Raw genomic sequence first — 18,506 nt, forward strand, 5'->3', positions numbered from 1 at the left:
ACTGGGTCCAGCCCACCCTTACAATCCTTGCCCCACCCCCACTATTCCAGCCCCACCCTCACTTACTGACTGTCTTTCTGAGTGACTGATGGAGGATGGCGGTACATCCCAATGTAACACTGGCTAGTTAGCAGGTAGCGCAACCAAAGTTCTGTCCTGACTCTTTCCAAGTAGAGCAGGTCCAGCACCTCCCTCCTTCAATGAACCTCCGCCCAACAATTCTCCATCAGCAAGCACATCCTGCAACAGCAGCCACCAGAACCTTCCTTTACCAGCAGGAAGGTGGAGCAGATCCAGGATCAGTGGGGACGGAGAGAGAGCAGGAGAGCAGTACAGAGACAAAGCCAGAGAATGGAGGAAGACAGAGAGACAGAAGGAAAGAGAGGGACAGAGATAAAGAGAGAGAGAAAGGAGGAGAGACTGATGGACAGACGGGGACGTGAGCAGGTGGAGCTACGGGTGTCAGCTGGAGCCTCTTCAGGTCTGGAGCCTCCTCCAGCAGCACCAGGATCTGGGATGAGGGGAGAAGAAGAGGAGATGGTAACACGTATGAGGAAAGGAGGAGGAGAGAGAAGCCCAGTGCATCATGGGAGATCCCTGAAGTCTGAGCCTGGAGCAGCAGATCTAAGGGCCAGCCTAAGCAGTCCTGACTATAAGCCTGATCAACAAGGAGGTCTTAAGTCTGCTCTTAAACCTAGAGAGATGGTCTGGGTCCTGGACTGAAACTGGGAGACGGTTCCACAGGAGGGGAGCCTGATAGCTGAAGGCTCTGGCTCCCGTTCTACTGTTAGAACTCTAGGAACCTGCAGGAACCCTGCATCCTGGGAGTGAAGGGTTCTAGCTGGATCATAGGGGACTAGGAGCTCTGTCAGGGATGAAGGAGCCTGATTGTTGAGGACTTTGATGGTAGAAGAAGAATTTTAAATTCTGTTCTGAATCTGACAGGGAGCCATGCAGAGAAGCAGTCCAGGAGAGACCTGGTCTCTGCTACCAGTTCTAGTCAACACGCGGCAGCAGTGTTCTGGACCAGCTGGAGAGTCTTTAGGGACTTATTAGTCCAGCCTGGTAGGAGGGAGGTCCAGTAATCCAGCCTGGAAGGGACAGAAGCAGGGACTAGTTTTTCTGCATCTTCTTGAGCCAGGATGTGTCTGATCTTAGCGATGTTACGTAGATGGAAGAAGGCGTCCTGGAGATTTGTTGAATGTGGGAGTTGAAGGGTCCTGGTCAAAGAGAACTCCTAGGTTCCTTAAGGTGGTGCTGGGGGCCAGTGTGGTGCCATCCAGGGTACCTGTCTCATCAGATCAGGTGGTCCTCAGGTGTTTGGGCCCAGCACAAGAACTTCAGTTTATCAGAGTTTAATAAAGGAAATGATGGTCCTCCATGTTTTCCTGTCCTTCAGACAGGCCTCCAGTTCAGTCAGCTGGTTTGTTCCATGTGGATCATTGAAGAGTTCAGCTGAGTGTCGTCTGCATAGCAGTGAACATTAATGGAGTGTTTCCTTATCATGTGACCTAGAGGAAGCAGGTACAGGGTGAAGAGGACTGGTCCAAGCACAGACCCTTGTGGAACACCAGAACTGACTGTAGTGGTCTCAGTGGAACCATCATTAACTGGTACCAACTGAGATGACCTAGTAAATATGACCTGAACCAGTTTAGTGTGGTTCCTTTAATACCAGTGACAGGTTCCAGTCTCTGTAGAAGGATATGGTGGTCAATGGTATCAAAGCTGCACTGAGATCTAATCAGACCAGCACAGGGACCAGTCCCTCATCTGGTACCAGTAGGAGGTCACTGGTACCTTTGACTAGTTCTCTTTCTGTGCTAGGATGAACCTGGAACCTGACTGAATCCTCCAATCAGCTGTTGCTGTGGAGAAGTCACAGAGCTGTTTAGCAACTGCTTTCTCCAGAACCTTGGAGAGAAAAGGAAGATGTGATGTTGGTCCGTAGTTGGTAGAACTTCTGGATCCACGCTTGTTTTTTGAGGAGGGTCTAATTACTGCTACTTTAAAGGACTGAGGGACGGAACCAGATACCAGCACCACATTGATCCACTACTGATCAGTAGAAGCATCAAGAAAGTATGTTTCCACCTGAAGAACTAGAGTGTTGTTGATGGAACCAATGAGGACCATCACACAGTGGTGCCACTTTGTATTTAAGTTCTGAGTTCTTAAACCTGCATGAGAGAGGAACAGATTGACACATAAAGATAAAGAGGCACTGAGATTCAAGGGAAGGTCACAGCGAAATGAGTGAAGGTGAGACACACACACACACACACACAGAACCCTTAAAACAGTAGATTTCGTAGTGACAGCTCAACATTGATTTCCATGACAGAAGGTCGGCCACCCTGCAGCCGTCTGCTGGTCCTCAACATCCTCAAGGAGAAATAATTGGCTCTGTCACATCCAACACATGAAATATGAGGCAGCTGCTGGCTGAAGACCTGGTCCCGCTGGTCCTCAGGATGGTCCCCCTCCTGTACTCGCCATCCTATGGCACAGAATGTTGACCCCCACCCAAAGGACAGATGTAACTTGGGACAGCGCAGAGCGCTGAGTTCATCTCGAGTGGCCGCAGCTGCAGGTGACCTGTTTCCTGTGTCAGACATGCCAGGAGCCACTGCACCTTCTGTTTGATCCTCCTCCGACTGATCGCCTGATCCACATAAACCATAATCTCCTTCCAGTGTCATCCAGGTGAACAGCTGGCACAGATTACCGTGCATAAATCAATATTAGCACCACTCTTTCATCCTGCCAGCACCACATTCTCTTGGGATCAAGTGAAGAAACCAATTGCAGTTGTTACAAGACAAAGGCATCAAAGGGGAAGGTGCTGGTACTACTTTAGTACTCTCAATACTCCTCCAGCGAGGGGCCAGGACAACTAATAACTTGACTATTGTGGTCAGCAGAGGAGCTGATCTGCGGTTGTCCCTTTAACTGTACATGGTAGACATCATTTCACTCACAGATGAGACGGCGCAGGAGCTGGAGCCGTCAGTCCAGGACGGCGGCAGCAGCGTCCGTCACCGAGGATGAGCTCTGACACAGAGGCTAACGAGCCAGCCTCTAATCCCGGTTAAGTGCTTCCTCATTCAGCAGCAAATTGGAAGGTAAAGGATAATGCCAGGCTCATTTCTCACATGAATGAACTGTAAGAGTAGTGGGGAAACGTTTAGTGAGGAAAGTTATAAAAAGGACGGGTGCTCCTGAAAATCTAGACAGCGAAGATGGAGCTTGCAGTTTGTTATTCACACTGATATTTGACCTCATTTACAAATGCAAGTGTTTTTTCTGGCAGTGACATTCGGGGACCAGATTTTAAAGCACAAACAAACATGAACACGTGTGCTTATGCACATGCCAAATCTGTTTCCATCAGTGAGGCGACATTTGTGTCACCCACCTATAGCACCTTCAGCTGCTAGCCTACGATGCTAGTCTAGCTTAATAGCCTATGATGCTAGTCTAGAATGATAGCCTACGACGCTATGATACAAGCCTAGAATGCTAGCTTCCAATGATAGCCTACATTGCTAGGAGACACGCCTACAATGCTAGCCTACAATGCTAGCTTATGATGCTGTGATACAGGCCAAGAATGCTAGCCTACAATGCTAGCCTACGATGCTATACTAAGTTGTTAGCTAGCCTACTATCATATGATGCTATGATCCTAGCCTATGATTCATATTCAGATTTAGATTCATAATTTTTTTTATCCCCGTGGAGAGCAATTAAGGGAGCAGAGAGCGGTACAGTTGGTTACACAAAAACAACACAACAACATACATGAGGTAAAGAAGGGCAAGGAAGTGCACACCTCCCAGAGTTAGCAGCAGGTGCCTTGTAAAGTGCATGATAGAAGTAGTAGTGCAATAGCGGTCGTAGTGCCGAAGAAGTAATAGTGACAAATAGATAAGTAGTATTAATACATTAATGAATGAGAGAAGTACAAGAAGTGCAAGCAAATATTGTGGTATGAACAGGATGAATCATGGCATGAATAGAATAGAATATAAATATGGTTGCAACACACACACACACACATATATATATACATATATCTATATATATATAGATATATGTATATATCTATATATGTGTGTATATATATATATATATATACATATATATGTATATGGATATAGATATATAGATATATATAAATTTAGTTCCAATTTAGGTCTCATTAGCAAAGCTAGTAGCAATGAACACCTGGCTCTCAAAAAGGTGAATTTTTAAAACTCAACTGTACAAATATTAAAAGACAAAGCAAAAGGAACCAGCAGCACACCCTGGGTCTCGCGGTGCACTTGTCTGGTCAGCTCACCGCTACCTCGTTGCAGCGAGAACAAAGGACGGTGTTGCAACACAAAAGGCCACCGGGTGCAGAAACTTCCCATGCATGACCCTCTCGGCTCCTTGGCTCCATCAACCAGTGCTAATTCTTCTGCAGTCGTGTAACTGCAATGCTAGCGAGTCAAGAGTGAAGGGGCGTGACTGTTAGCTTCCTGACAGGCATGTCCAGCTGTGTAGCGCTAACTTCACCTGCTCAGTCACTGAAGTGGACAAACACGACTTTGATAAATGCTGAGCAGAATGAACTCTAAACATTTTTATCTGAGTTCCCTGTTCTGCTGCTCACAGTAAACCCCCCAGCTGCGCGACCCGAGCTGCTCCAGGTACCGGTTCACAGCCACCATGCAGCACAAGGCCACACCGTTTCTGTTGCAAACAGCTTCTGCACAGTTTGAACCCACAGGAGCCAGCAGAGCTTCCCTGAGCCAGCAGCTGTAAGGAGAGGAAGAGTACATCAGACCACAACGGACCAGGATGTGATCCAGGCGCGACACATCATCAACATGTTCAACTGCTGTTTGTCATGTATCTCTTTCAGATGGTGGGCAGGGCTAGAGCCTTCCACTGCCTCCTCGGTGTCTGGACCAGCAAGAACCTCCACAGCTGAGAAGGGAAGCCAGACCCTTAGACTCATCCTCCCATCACAGTCAGCCAATATGGATGCTAAACAAGATGTTCCGTCTCTATAATTTCTCACTGTACTGTTTGTCGGGGAGTCTGAAGCAACATGCAGTGCTTACGGGGGAGTGGTGAGGACATCAACTCAGATCCTGTTGTTCAGGTGTCTGGTGTCAGATGTTGAGCGTGGGATGGAGAACCAACCGACCAGAAGCAGTAGTTTGGGAAGTCTTAGTTCCAGCAGGAAGCACTGTGCTTGTTCTAGCTTGACGAGCTTTGCACATGTAGCTTTCTTCCCATTTATTGTTGGAGTTTTTTTTTCATAACTCAGGTACAGAACCTGTTCAGTCTGGTTAGGGTTTAGGGTTTAGGGTTAGGGTTAGGATTTAGAAAAGGGGTCCCCCTCCATGGGTTGGGGTCAGGGTGTCTGAGAGGACCAATCAGGATGCTTCCTCCGCTCTGAGTGCGTCAAGCAGAGTTGCTATCAGCAGTCAGATTAATCAATAACACAAAAGATGCATAGTAATACACACACAAACACACACACAGACATACACAGACAGACACACACACACACACACACACACACACACAGACATACACAGACAGACACACACACACACACACATGCACAAACACACACACACACACACACACACATACACAGACAGACACGTAAAGCCAGAGTGGTGAGAGCCGGTACCCTACAGCACTCAGCTCAGATATGAGAGGTTTTACACACCGGCTTCACCGTAGGGTCACAGTTCTATTTTCAGGTGGCAGTTGGATAAATTTTGTCTGAGGGGTCACTGCACTGCACACCTACACACACTGGCCCAGAGGAAGCAGCACCTCTGTAGTCAGCGCCATATCAAAAAGGTTGCCATTCTGGAGTTTTCTTTGGGACGTCTGGTCTCACCATCCCTTCACAAAACGTGAACTTTCAAGTAACCAAACATGGTGGCCACCGCCAACGCCACACCTCAGCAGCTCATCACCTTTCACACAAACACAAGGGGGTTCTACACACACATGTCAATCACTGTCAGATGTGATACATCAACAGGTTGATCCATCATAGCCTATCACAAACCTGCTTTTAAGAAAACCATCAGGACCAGGAGGACAAGGCACTGGCGTGACCTTGAAGGTGGCGTGTTAGTTGCTCTATGAAGGGATTCAGCAGGCTCCGTACACCATACAGTCAGGACAACACCAGGACCGGTGTCACCTCAAGGCGCCGTTTCTCCAGAACCCCACAGTATCACTGCAGAGGTGAGCGGCAGGAAACAGAACCGGTCAAACCTCCAAGCACATGGATGACAGCAGCTGAAGGCCACGCCCACCTGTCAGCTGGAACAGGAAGCCACATCCAGGCCATCGGGTCACTGATGTCCACCATACTGACCCCATCCACAACCTGAGACCCCACACATGAGGGTAAAGGGGTCCACACACACACACACACACACAAACATATACTGTCAAAGGGAAAGGATTGGACTGCACACACGTCACTCTTACACTCCTAGCTGCTACACCTGCTGGATACTGACTCTGTGTGTGTGTGTGTGTGTGTGTGTGTGTGTGTGTGTGTGTGTGTGTGTGTGTGTGTGTAAGGGTCTGTCATCTCCCACAGATGCATTTCAGAGCATCGGCATGAACATCTGCTGAGAATCAGACTCTTCTGCTACCTGCAGGAAAACACACACACACACACACACACACTCAAACACACACACCCTTCCCTCATTATTCGTGTCACTTGGATGTGTGATTGTGTGTGTGAGTGATAGAGGGGGGGTGTCATGCATCAAGGCATGAGACAACACAGAAAAACACACGGAGGGACTTGAATCCACAAACCTCACTGTGTTCCCAAGCACCCTCATTCCTAAACACACGCACACACACACACACACACACACACACACACACACACACACACACACACAAACACACACACACACAGAGGAGTGAAGCCCTCAGCAGCAGCATCAGACCATTCTGTCCTCCCAGGGACAGGCGACGGTGTCCTGACGCCTAATAGAAGTTTCAAGAGGAGACGCGACTGTCTTCCTCCAAAGCCCACCCGCGAGTGTGTGTCTGTGCGCACAGATACACACCAGAGGTCACAAACCCACAATGATTCGCTGCTGCTGCTTCCTACCTGGTTTGGTGGATGTCAGTCTGCAGCAGCGTCGTCTCCAACTTCTCCTCTCCCTCAATCCCAGGGTGCTGGTCAGGAGCAGATCCCCTCCTCTCTCTCTCTCTCTCTGGATGTTGCACACGATCTGCAGCACGCAGGCAGCCGGGCGGACTGGAGGGACAGGCGGCGGCGGCGGCGGCGGCGTTTGCTACCGCGTCACAGGAGAGGAGGGAGGGCGAGTGAAGATGTCTCACTCTGACGCTGGAGAGAACGGAGGCGGGGTTCACACAGACAGACAGACAGGCACACACACACACACACACAATGTCCATTTCCATCCATCCATAGACGTCTTGCAGTGTTCGGGTAATAAGGTTTCCTTCACCTCCCACTTAGACACCCACTGATCCCAGTGACCGCGCTGGTTCCGTCCTCCGCTCCGGGTTGAGGGGTCGTCAGTAGTAAATACAACCGTCTGCCTACAACAGTGTCATTGCACGTGAGACGCCGTTACTGAGCGGGGTTTGTGCTCGCGAGCCGGAGTGAGTCTTCTCCTCTGTCACGAGCATCTGCGCGGCCAGACTCCGCCCCGCCACTGCTGCTGAGGAGCGGAGACGCGCTGCCGCTGCCACCGTCATCTCTGCGCCTGCTTACGCCATCACACTTCCAGCTGGCGCCAGAGACGACCACGTGACTCTGAGGAGAGCCCAAACCTTCATGTTGTGTTCAAGAGCAGATTACGACGTGATGCTTCAGGAGATGTCGAAGAGTCTTTGCAGGAAAGGTCAGGCTGCAGTCACGTGACTCAGGACCAGTTCCCGGGAGTTCAAGGAGCAACAGTGGATCAGTGGGACTGTCAGTCATGTGGTCCTGGAAGACCTCTCTCAAAGAATGTATGCCTGGTTGCCCTGGTTACCATCCCGTGAATAATGAGCAAACGTGAGCTGTCATGATGTCACACCCAGACAGCCTTGGCTGCTGCAGTTATTAAGAATTTACACAATCACACCACAGTAAGAGCGAAGGCAGCGGTCAGGGGTCCGGGGTCATCAGTGTTGATTACACCACAACACTTGGACACAGACCAAAATGGTAGCGATGTGCTGATATCTGCTGGTGGAGAGCGACATGCTCCCTCATGAGACTCAGAGATGTACTGCAGATATACAAGTACTTGGCAACACAGATATACCATAGTACAACAATAACTGGAAGCATAAATGTATATTTGATCTGAAGGGTGGGATTGTACAGTCCTAGTTGGTAATTTTATTTACTGTCTATCTACTACTATTATCCATGAAGCCTGATGACAACTGTTATACCACTTTATCTTCACTTTATCACCACTGTTGCACTGCTGTTACATCACTTTTACACCACCGTATCACCACTGTTGCAGTGCTGTTACATCATTGTTACATCACTGTTACACCACTGTATCACCACTGTTACAGTGCTGTTACATCATTCTTACACCACCGTATCACTACTGTTGCAGTGCTGTTTCATCATTGTTACATCACCGTTACACCACCGTATCACCACTGTTGCAGTGCTGTTTCATCATTGTTACATCACTGTTACACCACCGTATCACCACTGTTACAGTGCTGTTACATCATTGTTACATCACTGTTACACGACTGTTGCACTGCTGTTACATCACTCTTACACCACCGTATCACCACTGTTGCACTGCTGTTACATCATTGTTACATCACTGTTACACCACTGTATCACCACTGTTACGCTGCTGTTACATCACTGTTACACCACCGTATCACCACTGTTACAGTGCTGCTACATCATTGTTACGTCACTGTTACACCACTGTATCATCACTGTTACACTGCTGTTACATCACTGTTACACCACTGTATCATCACTGTTACACTGCTGTTACATCACTGTTACACCACTGTATCATCACTGTTACATCACTGTTACACCACTGTTGCACTGCTGTTACATCACTGTTACACCACTGTATCACCACTGTTATGCTGCTGTTACATCACTGTCACACAACTGTATCACCACCTTATCCCTAATGTAACATCACTGCAACACCACTGAATCACCACTGTACCAGCATGATGCTTCAGTTTATTTTTTTAGACCAAATAGATTGGCATGAGCTCAGAAGCCAATCACAATGTGATGTTCATGATGACACATCAACCTGAGAGAGGAGGAGGGGGAGGAGACTCGTAGAACACCATCACCAATAGTAACAAGTACAGCTCATCAATATTCCACTTGTGACAGTAACCAAACACATCACCTCTGACCTCTGTGGAAGCACTCTGCATAAGGGCAGGTGATGCTACCTGGGGGGCAGGGGGATGCTGGAAAACAGTTTTCAACCTTGAACCCTCCTTTTGAACTGAACTTAACCTATTAATTATCTTTCCAATCCTTATTTTCAATTATAATCAAGGATTTTTCAGTTTTGTATATTAATTTAGTCTTATTAAACCCCTTGGAATTTTGAACTTTATCCCACACTAGACCTGGATTTCTTTGGATTGTATATTTCTGGTACAAGCAGCAGACTTTCATAGCTCAGCCACCACAGTGGTTAATGTAGGACAGGAATTAACCACATCAAAAGTCAAAAACTACTTCCAACAAGTAATTCCAAGAAACACTGGATTTGAATTGGAAACAAACTGGATGGACTGGGTGAATGCTGGCAAGCACATGGCCTGATTGTTTGAGAACACATACTTCCTTAAATGCATTTGATGAGTGCTTGAAAATTGTCAGCTGAAGACTCAGTTTAAGGATATCTGCTACTGGAGTGGATAATACTGAAGATTCATTCAAGCTATAGGAAGTCTGCTATTGGAGTGGATTACTGATTTGTTTGAAACACTTGATGAATAGCCAATAACCATCAATAATCAAGCACCATGGATTTAAGTGAAAGAGTTACTGATGTTACTGAGGAAGAAGACAAAATTACTGAAGAGTCTAGAGTGAATAGAGAGAATAGGAATAAAGTTCCTGAAAAGGATACAGTAACATCTAAGGTCTAAAGCCCTGAAACTGACATGGAAAACACCTGATCTGATGAGACAGGTATTACCTTGGCCCCCAGCACCACTGTAAGGAACCGAGGAGTTCTTTTTGATCAGGATTTGTACTTTAATGCCCACATTAAGCAAATTTCTAGGACGCCTTCTTCCATCTTCGTAACATCGCTAAGATCAGACACATCCTGGCTCAAGAAGATGCAGAAAAACTGGTCCCTGCTTTTGTCACTTCCAGGCTGGATTACTGCACCTCCCTCCTACCAGGCTGGACTAATAAGTCCCTAAAGACTCTCCAGCTGGTCCAGAATGCTGCTGCCCGCGTGTTGACTAGAACTGGTAGCAGAGACCAGGTCTCTCCTGGACTGGCTTCTCTGCATGGCTCCCTGTCAAATTCAGAACAGAATTTAAAATTCTTCTTCTAACATCAAAGTCCTCAACAATCAGGCTCCTTCATCCCTGACGGAGCTCCTAGTCCCCTATGATCCAGCTAGAGCCCTTCACGCCCAGGATGCAGGGTTCCTGCTGGTTCCTAGAGTTCTAACAGGAGAATGGAGCCAGAGCCTTCAGCTATCAGGCTCCGCTCCCCTGGTACCGTCTCCCAGTTTCGCTCGGAGATGCAGACCCCCTCCCGACCTTTAAGAGCAGACTTAAGACCTTCCTTTTTGATCAGGCTTATAGTCAGGACTGCTTAGGCTGGCCCTTAGATCTGCTGCTATAGGCTCAGACTGCTGGGATCTCCCATGATGCACTGGAATTTCTCTCTACTCCTCCTGTCCTCCTATATGTGTCATACATAAATCATACTCATACATATTACTAACTCGTCTTCTTCTCCGAGCCTTCGGGCTCCCCTCATCCCAGATCCTGGTGCTGCTGGAGGAGGCTCCAGACCTGAAGATTCTCCAGCTGCCACCTGTAGCTCCACCTGCGCACGTCCCTGTCTGTCCATCAGTCTCTCCTCCTTTCTCTCCCTCTTTATCTCTGTCCCTCTCTTTCCTTCTGTCTCTCTGTCTTCCTCCATTCTCTGTCTTTGTCTCTGTCCTGCTCTCCTGCTCTCTCTCCGTCCCCACTGATCCTGGACCTGCTCCACCTTCCTGCCTGGTAAAGGAAGGTTCTGGTGGCTGATGTTGCAGGATGTGTTTGCTGATGGAGAATTGTTGGGTGGAGGTTCATTGAAGGGGGGAGGTGCTGGACCTGCTCTACTTGGAAAGAGTCAGGACAGAACTTTGGTTGGGATTTGTCGCTATAGAAAAGAAATTGACTTGACTTTTCTCTCTTCTGTGTCTACTTTGATATCTGGAGTGTCTGGAGCCGTAAAACCCAGAGAGGAGGAGATATCCCCCTAAGACAGTGTGTCACAAGTCTCAAGCCATGGATTGATCCATGGCTTGATCCATTTGGCCAAAATGGATGCCCTGGAAGAAACGCATGTATTAGAGGAGAAGGGGAATGCACTGCAAATGGAGCTGCAAGCACTTAAGCAAAGGCGTGACACCCATAAGTTAAAAACACATCTGGCAGCCACATCGTCTAGGCTCACGATCCTCTTATTGGCTGAGGACTGGCAGCAAGAAGTTGAGGCAGCAGGAGGTCAGACAGCCAAACCATCTTCTAAGGAACATCGGCCATAAAACAGAACAGGGGAACAAAAGATGGCCAATTTGCAATATAAAAGAACACTGCCAGATCTCCCTCCATTGACTAATGTGGGCATGGACTATTTTGATCCAAGGTCAAGTTCAAGGTCAACCTTATTTATATACCACATTTAAAATCAACCTTAGTTGCACCAAAGTGGTTTACAATGTAAAACAAACAAACAAAAACATCAACAATAATAATAAAAGAAACAAAACACAATCAAGGAAACTAGGCATGTACCAGGGATGTATGGCTTAATGAGCCTCAAAAGCCAAAGCAAATAAATAATTCTTCAACTGGGACTTAAAAATCCCTAAGGTCTGAGCCAATCTAACTTGCAGTGGCAGACCATGCCACAGCTTGGGGGCAGCCACCGCCAAAACTCGATCGCCTTTTTGTCCTCAGCCTAGATCTTGGGTTAGATAAAAATAGCTCATTGGATGATCTCAGTGCTCTAGCTAGGGTGCATACACAAAAGAGTTCAGCTAGGTACTGAGGGGCCAGGCCATTTAATGCCTTAAAAATAGGTATCCCAATTTTAAAATCTATCCTGAAAATAAACAGGCAACCAGTGCAGGGAAGCTAGGACTGGTGAAATGTGTTTGCGGTTCTTGGTGCTGGTCAATAAATGTGTAGCGGTATTTTGCACACATTTCAGGCGCTGCAGGAAGAGCTGGTCTAGACCCACACATAGAGCATTACAGTAATCCAGTGTAGATGATATAAAAGCATGGATAACCTTCTACAAATCATTGGGAGAAAGGTAGGCCTTTACTTGGGCCAGGAGCCTCAACTAAAAAATGAACCCTTTTACTACAGAGCCAATTTGTCTGTTGAATTTAAAACCACTATCAAAAGTGACCCTGAGACTATTGATAAAAGAAAGGGAGTGTTTTTTGCCTCAAGGGGCTCTAAAACACCAGTAGAATCATTTAAGAGGGACTGATACCCAAACAAGATAACCTCTGTTTTATCATCATTAAGATTAAGAAAATTTAGGTCCATCCAGGTCTTAATGTCGTTTGGAGCAGCTAGCAGAGGCTCAAAAGAATCCTTACATTTTACTTTGATGGGAAGGTGGATTTGGACATCATCTGCATAACAATGAAAAGAAATATTGTGTTTTCATGAAATGTAACCTAGGGGCAGTAAATATAGAGAAAATAATACAGGGCCTAAGATGGAGCCTTGGGGCACACCACAGGTAAGAGGGGCCACATTAGAAGACAACTAATCCAGATGGACAGAGAAACTCCTAGCAGTCAAGTATGACTTTAGCCACGTCAGGGCAGCACCTTTGATACCAACACACTTTTCTTTCTCTGACTCTTTGGACAGAAAGGGCAGCATAGACATGGGCTAGAAATTTGAGAGGACAGAGGGGTCCAGATTAGGCTTCTTGATTAGTGGCTGCACTATAGCATGTTTAAAAGGAGCTGGAAAGACTCCTGAACTAAAACAAGCATGCACCAGAACAGAATAAAAGTGCCAACTGTGTCAAACAGCTCTTTTAAAAGGAAAGAGGGAACACTGTCAGAGAGGCAGTTAGTAGGCCATAGCTCACAGATGACACCAGACAGTGAGGACAAGGATATGGGTTTAAACTCATCAAAAACAGCTGGACATACAGGTGGAACAGAAGAGTTGGAGGCAGCAAGACAGTGTATGGACAGGAACTGAGATTTTGTTACCAAAAAAGTTAAGAAAATCATTAAAGAAAGCAGGTGATGGTACAACAGGGCAGTATCACAAGGATTAACAATCGAGTCAAGAGTGCTAAACAAAACCTTGGGTTTACCGATACCCTTAGAAACAAGGTTGGAAATGTAGTCTGTTTTAGCAGGCTTCATGGCTCTCTGATACTCTCTTCAACAGTCCTGTAGAATCCCAAACAAAACATGCAACTTGTCCTTTTTCCACTTCCTCTCAGCACGCATACATGAGTGTCTGAGAGCACAGATACCTTTTTTATCCACTGTTCTGTAAGTGCTTTGGGGCGTGTATGCTTCAAGGGAACGATGGAGTCCAGGATGCTGGTGGAAGTGGAATTAAAAAGAGGAATAAGCTCCTCCACACTGAGGACACCAAACCCAACCTCACTGGAATGCACTAAGTCATTAAACGCTGTAGAAAATTGCAGAAAGGTCTCACTGTTCATAGCACAAGTGTGCAAGTGGACAAATAGCAACTACAGAGCATGGGACAAGAGCAGAAAACAAAACAAGCATGTGATCAGAAATACAAGCACTATCACATATTTCTTTAACACAGATGCTCAAACCATGAGACAGCACTAGGTCAGCACGAGGTCATTCAGAAAAGAATGCAATGTCATAATTTGTGCTCAAGTGGGTGGTGTGAGTCAAACAGGAGATACTGATCCATGTGTGGGGGTTTCCTGTAGACCCCAATGTTAAGTTCCCCATTGTTTTCAATATGCACAACACAGTCTAGAAAATCCAGACAGTTGTCTTTGACATCCTCCCTCATGAATGTGATGTTTCTGTCCACCGAGTTAAGGTGTTCAGTGAAAGGCCCAACTTCACCCTTCCTGATGGTGACCCAGGTGTCGTCTACGTATCTGAACCAATGTCTCAGCAGGTGGCCTCTGAATGTCTCAGGGGCTACACTCTCCATCCCTTCCATGTACAGGTTTACTATAATTGGGGATACCGGAGATCCCATGGCACAGCCGTGTTTTTGCCTGTAGAAACCATTGTTGTATTGGAAGTAGGTGGTGCTGAGGCAAAGGTCGAGAAGGTCACACACCTGTTCAGGTGAGCTTTTCATCAAGTGAGGAAACGTCACTGTGCATTTACGTCAAGACAGAGCATTCACAGAAAGAACAGCTTCACCGTTTACATGATAAGATTTTACATCTGAACGGTTGGGGAAAGGAATATTCTACCCCTGTGAAACCACATGAAATTCCATTCGGATTAGACCTCTTTATTCGGATTGAGGTGTTTATATGGAACATTTTTATTTGGTTTGGGCTTCTAATCCGATACTGATTGGAATATGAGGCTCCATGTAAACCCAGCTATTGTCTTCACATTTTACAGTAACAAATTGACCACTAATTAAGTCTCACCCTAACCCTATGACCCTATTGTTTACAGTTGGGACCAGCTGTTAGCTTTGCGGGCTAACAGCAGGCTACTGGCTGGAGAGAAACCAGACATTCCCCGCGAGCTGAAGAGGAGGAAGCGGGGATGTCGGGCCAGGAAGGAGAGCCGCAGAAGGAGGAGACGTTACAGACACGTCCTCCCGTCCGTCGTCATGGGGAATGTTCGATCTCTCCCCAACAAGATGGACGAGCTAGCGGCGCTGACCCGGCATCAAAGGGAGTACCGCGAGGCCAGCCTGCTGCTCTTCACGGAGTCATGGATGACGGCGCAAACTCCGGACACACACGCTGAGTTGGACGGCTTCCAACTCGTCCGAGCGGACAGGACGGCAGAGAGTGGCAAGAGGAAAGGTGGGGGACTCGCTGTGTTTGTGAACAATAGATGGTGTAACCCCGGGCACATCACTATTAAAGAGCAACGCTGCAGTCAAGACATTGAGCTGCTAGCCATTAGCCTCAGGCCGCACTATCTCCCGCGGGAATTTTCACACGTCGTCGCGGTGACCGTGTATGTTCCCCCGTCGGCTAATGGCGACGCAGCGTGCGATGCCCTACAGTCTACAGTGAGCAGGTTACAAACACAGAGCCCCAACGCCCTGCTGCTCATCTCTGGAGACCTCAACCATGTCTCCCTGTTGTCCTCCCTACCCACCTTCACCCAATATGTCACCTGTTCAACCAGAGTCAATAAAACACTGGACTTATTTTATGCCAACACCAAGGAGGCATATACTCCCCACCCCCTCCCCCCTCTTGGACGAGCTGACCACAACCTGGTGTATCTCCAGCCTGTGTATGAACCTCTAGTACACAGGCAGCCAGCTGTGACCCGCATGGTCAGAAGATGGTCCTCAGAAGCTGTAGAGGCTCTACAGGTCTGCTTCGACTCGACCATGTGGGAGATCTTCAGTGAGGTTCATGGGGAGGACATTGACTCTCTTACGGACACCATAACGGACTACATTAACTTCTGTGAGAACACCGTTCCCACCAGGACTGTGCGGTGTTTCTCCAACAATAAGCCCTGGATTACTCCAGACATAAAGGCCCTCCTGAAGGAGAAGAAGAGGGCTTTTATGTTGGGAAACAGAGAGGAGCTGAAGGCTGTGCAGATCCAGCTGAGGAGACGGATCAGAGAGGGGAAAAAGGCCTACAGGGTGAAGATGGAGGACCAGCTGCAGGCCAGTAACGTCACTGGTGTCTGGAGGGGCCTGAAAACCATTTCAGGCCAAAAAAGCCCAAAGACGGAGACTGCAGGGGACAAAGACTGGGCTGATGAACTTAACCGGTTCTTCAACCGGTTTGACCAGGCGTCGGCCCCTTCTCCCAACCTGCCCCCCTGCAGCAGCCCCCACCACCGCCCCCCACTGTGGACCTCCCCTCCTCCCCTCCTCCTCTCACGACCAGCTCCCAATTTCAAACAGCTGCCCTCTCAACCAACCAACACCCCACCCCCTCCTCCAACCCCCGGTCTGCCACCTCCTGCTGGCTCCTGCCTGTCTGTCACCACTGTGCAGGTGAGGAACCAGCTGAGGAAGATGAAGGTGAGGAAGGCAGCAGGTCCGGACAACATCAGTTCCCGGCTCCTCCGGACCTGCTCCAACCAGCTGTGTGACATCGTCCAGCACGTGTTCAACCTGAGCCTGAAGCTGGGCAGGGTCCCACAGCTATGGAAGACTTCCTGCCTCATCCCCGTGCCCAAGACCCCCCACCCGAAGGAGCTCAACAACTACAGGCCGGTGGCGCTGACATCTCATCTGATGAAGACACTGGAGAGACTCGTCCTCGCCCTCCTGCGACCGCTGGTGAGCTCCTCGTTGGACCCGCTGCAGTTTGCCTACCAGCCCGGCATCGGCTTGGAGGACGCCATCATCTACCTCCTCCACTCATCGCTGGAACACCTGGAGAAGGCTGGAAGCACTGTGAGGATCATGTTCTTTGATTTCTCCAGTGCCTTCAACGCCATCCAGCCCATCCTGCTGGGGGACAAGCTGCAGCATGCTGGAGTGGACCACCACCTTACGTCTTGGATTACGGACTACCTCACCAACCGACCACAGTATGTGAGGGCACAGGACTGTGAGTCGGACATGCTTCTCTGCAGCACTGGGGCGCCGCAGGGGACTGTCCTGGCTCCGTTCCTGTTCACCCTCTACACCTCGGACTTCACCTACAGCTCTCCATCCTGCCACCTCCAGAAGTTCTCTGATGACTCTGCGATCGTCGGCCTCATTACTGACGGAGATGATCGGGAGTACAGGGGACTGATGGAGGAACTCGTGGACTGGTGCCTGTAGAACCACCTCCAGATCAACCCGGGGAAGACTAAGGAGCTGGTTGTGGATTTCTGCAGGAAACAACATTCTCCACCTGCACCAGTGAACATCCAGGGTTCAAACATAGAGAGGGTCACCTCCTACAAGTACCTTGGTGTTCACCTGAACAATAAACTGGACTGGTCACACAACACGGACGCCCTGATCAGGAAGGGGCAGAGCCGGCTCTTCCTGCTCAGAAAACTGAGGTCTTTTGGAGTGCAAAGGTCACTCCTTAAGACCTTTTATGACTCTGTAGTGGCCTCAGCCATCCACTTTGGCATCGCCTGCTGGTCAGGCAGCATCTCAGCCCGGGACAGAGAGAGATTGGACCGGCTGGTCAGGAGGGCCAGCTCTGTCTTGGGCTGCTCCCTGGACACTCTGGAGGAGGTGGGCAACAGGAGGGTGCTGGCTAAGCTCACAGCTATGATGGACAGACCCTCCCACCCCCTCCAGGCCACTCTGACAGAACTGGGCAGCTCCTTCAGCCAGAGACTGTTACAACTGTGCTGCAAGAAGGAGAGGTACCGCCACTCATTCCTGCCCACTACTGTCAGGCTGTTTAACAGTCACACCTGAACTCTGGACTCCATTTCTCACTGGAACACTTAACAGCACAGACATTTTTTCTCTTAAACTTTTAATAATTTTGTAATATTTGTATATTTAATATTTCCATATTTGATTGTGTGTGGCTCTTAATGTCTATACTATTTGCTCTTTGCTGCTGTAAACTGCAAATTTCTCCATTGTGAGACTAATAAAGGCTTATCTTATCTTATCTTATCTTGTATTAATTAATCACTTCTTTGTTTACAGACACCCCGACCGCACCTGAGCGCAAAAAAAGGCTCAGTTTAAAGAGGAGACGATTGACCAGGGCGCAAGGGTGTGTCAGAGGGCTAAATCATCCTTTGTGTATGTAAATCACCCACCACACAATTTAACACATTTAATTTAAAAAAATACAGACCCTGTGAGAAGAAGCCATGCACAGCTGAGAGAAAGGCAGTGAGCCCCAGGCATGGTGGGATGTAATTGTATGCTTTTCAAACAGTTTTATCGACACCCTCAGACCCAACAAGTTTTTCTTATTTTCAATTCATAGATCCTACACCAGGATTCCTTCATATCCAGCAGGCGGTCAATATGCTTGAAAGACTACCTGTTTCCACACCTCACAACATTCAACCGCCCTTGACACTGGAGGGCGCTAGAGGGCCCTGGCTTATGCAACT

At 48.1% G+C, this 18,506-nt stretch overlaps 1 protein-coding gene across 2 annotated transcripts in view; it reads right to left on the reverse strand.

Moving 5' to 3' along the window:
* LOC147245588 (junction plakoglobin a-like) overlaps nt 1-7,604 on the reverse strand; it is a 92,431-nt gene extending 84,827 nt beyond the window's left edge. Inside the window, exon 1 of one of the 2 annotated variants that reach the window (XM_086186068.1) lies at nt 7,163-7,604. The gene's annotated coding sequence lies outside the window, so the exon portion shown is untranslated. The remainder of the gene's footprint in view (nt 1-7,162) is intronic. The other variant, XM_086186069.1, reaches the window with a different exon arrangement.
* Nucleotides 7,605-18,506: the final 10,902 nt, after the last annotated feature.

This window comes from Aulostomus chinensis, chromosome 18 (assembly GCF_037954235.1).
Source record: "Aulostomus chinensis isolate RoL2024-O1b breed Wild chromosome 18, RoL_Achi_v1.0, whole genome shotgun sequence".
Classification (NCBI taxonomy): domain Eukaryota; kingdom Metazoa; phylum Chordata; class Actinopteri; order Syngnathiformes; family Aulostomidae; genus Aulostomus; species Aulostomus chinensis.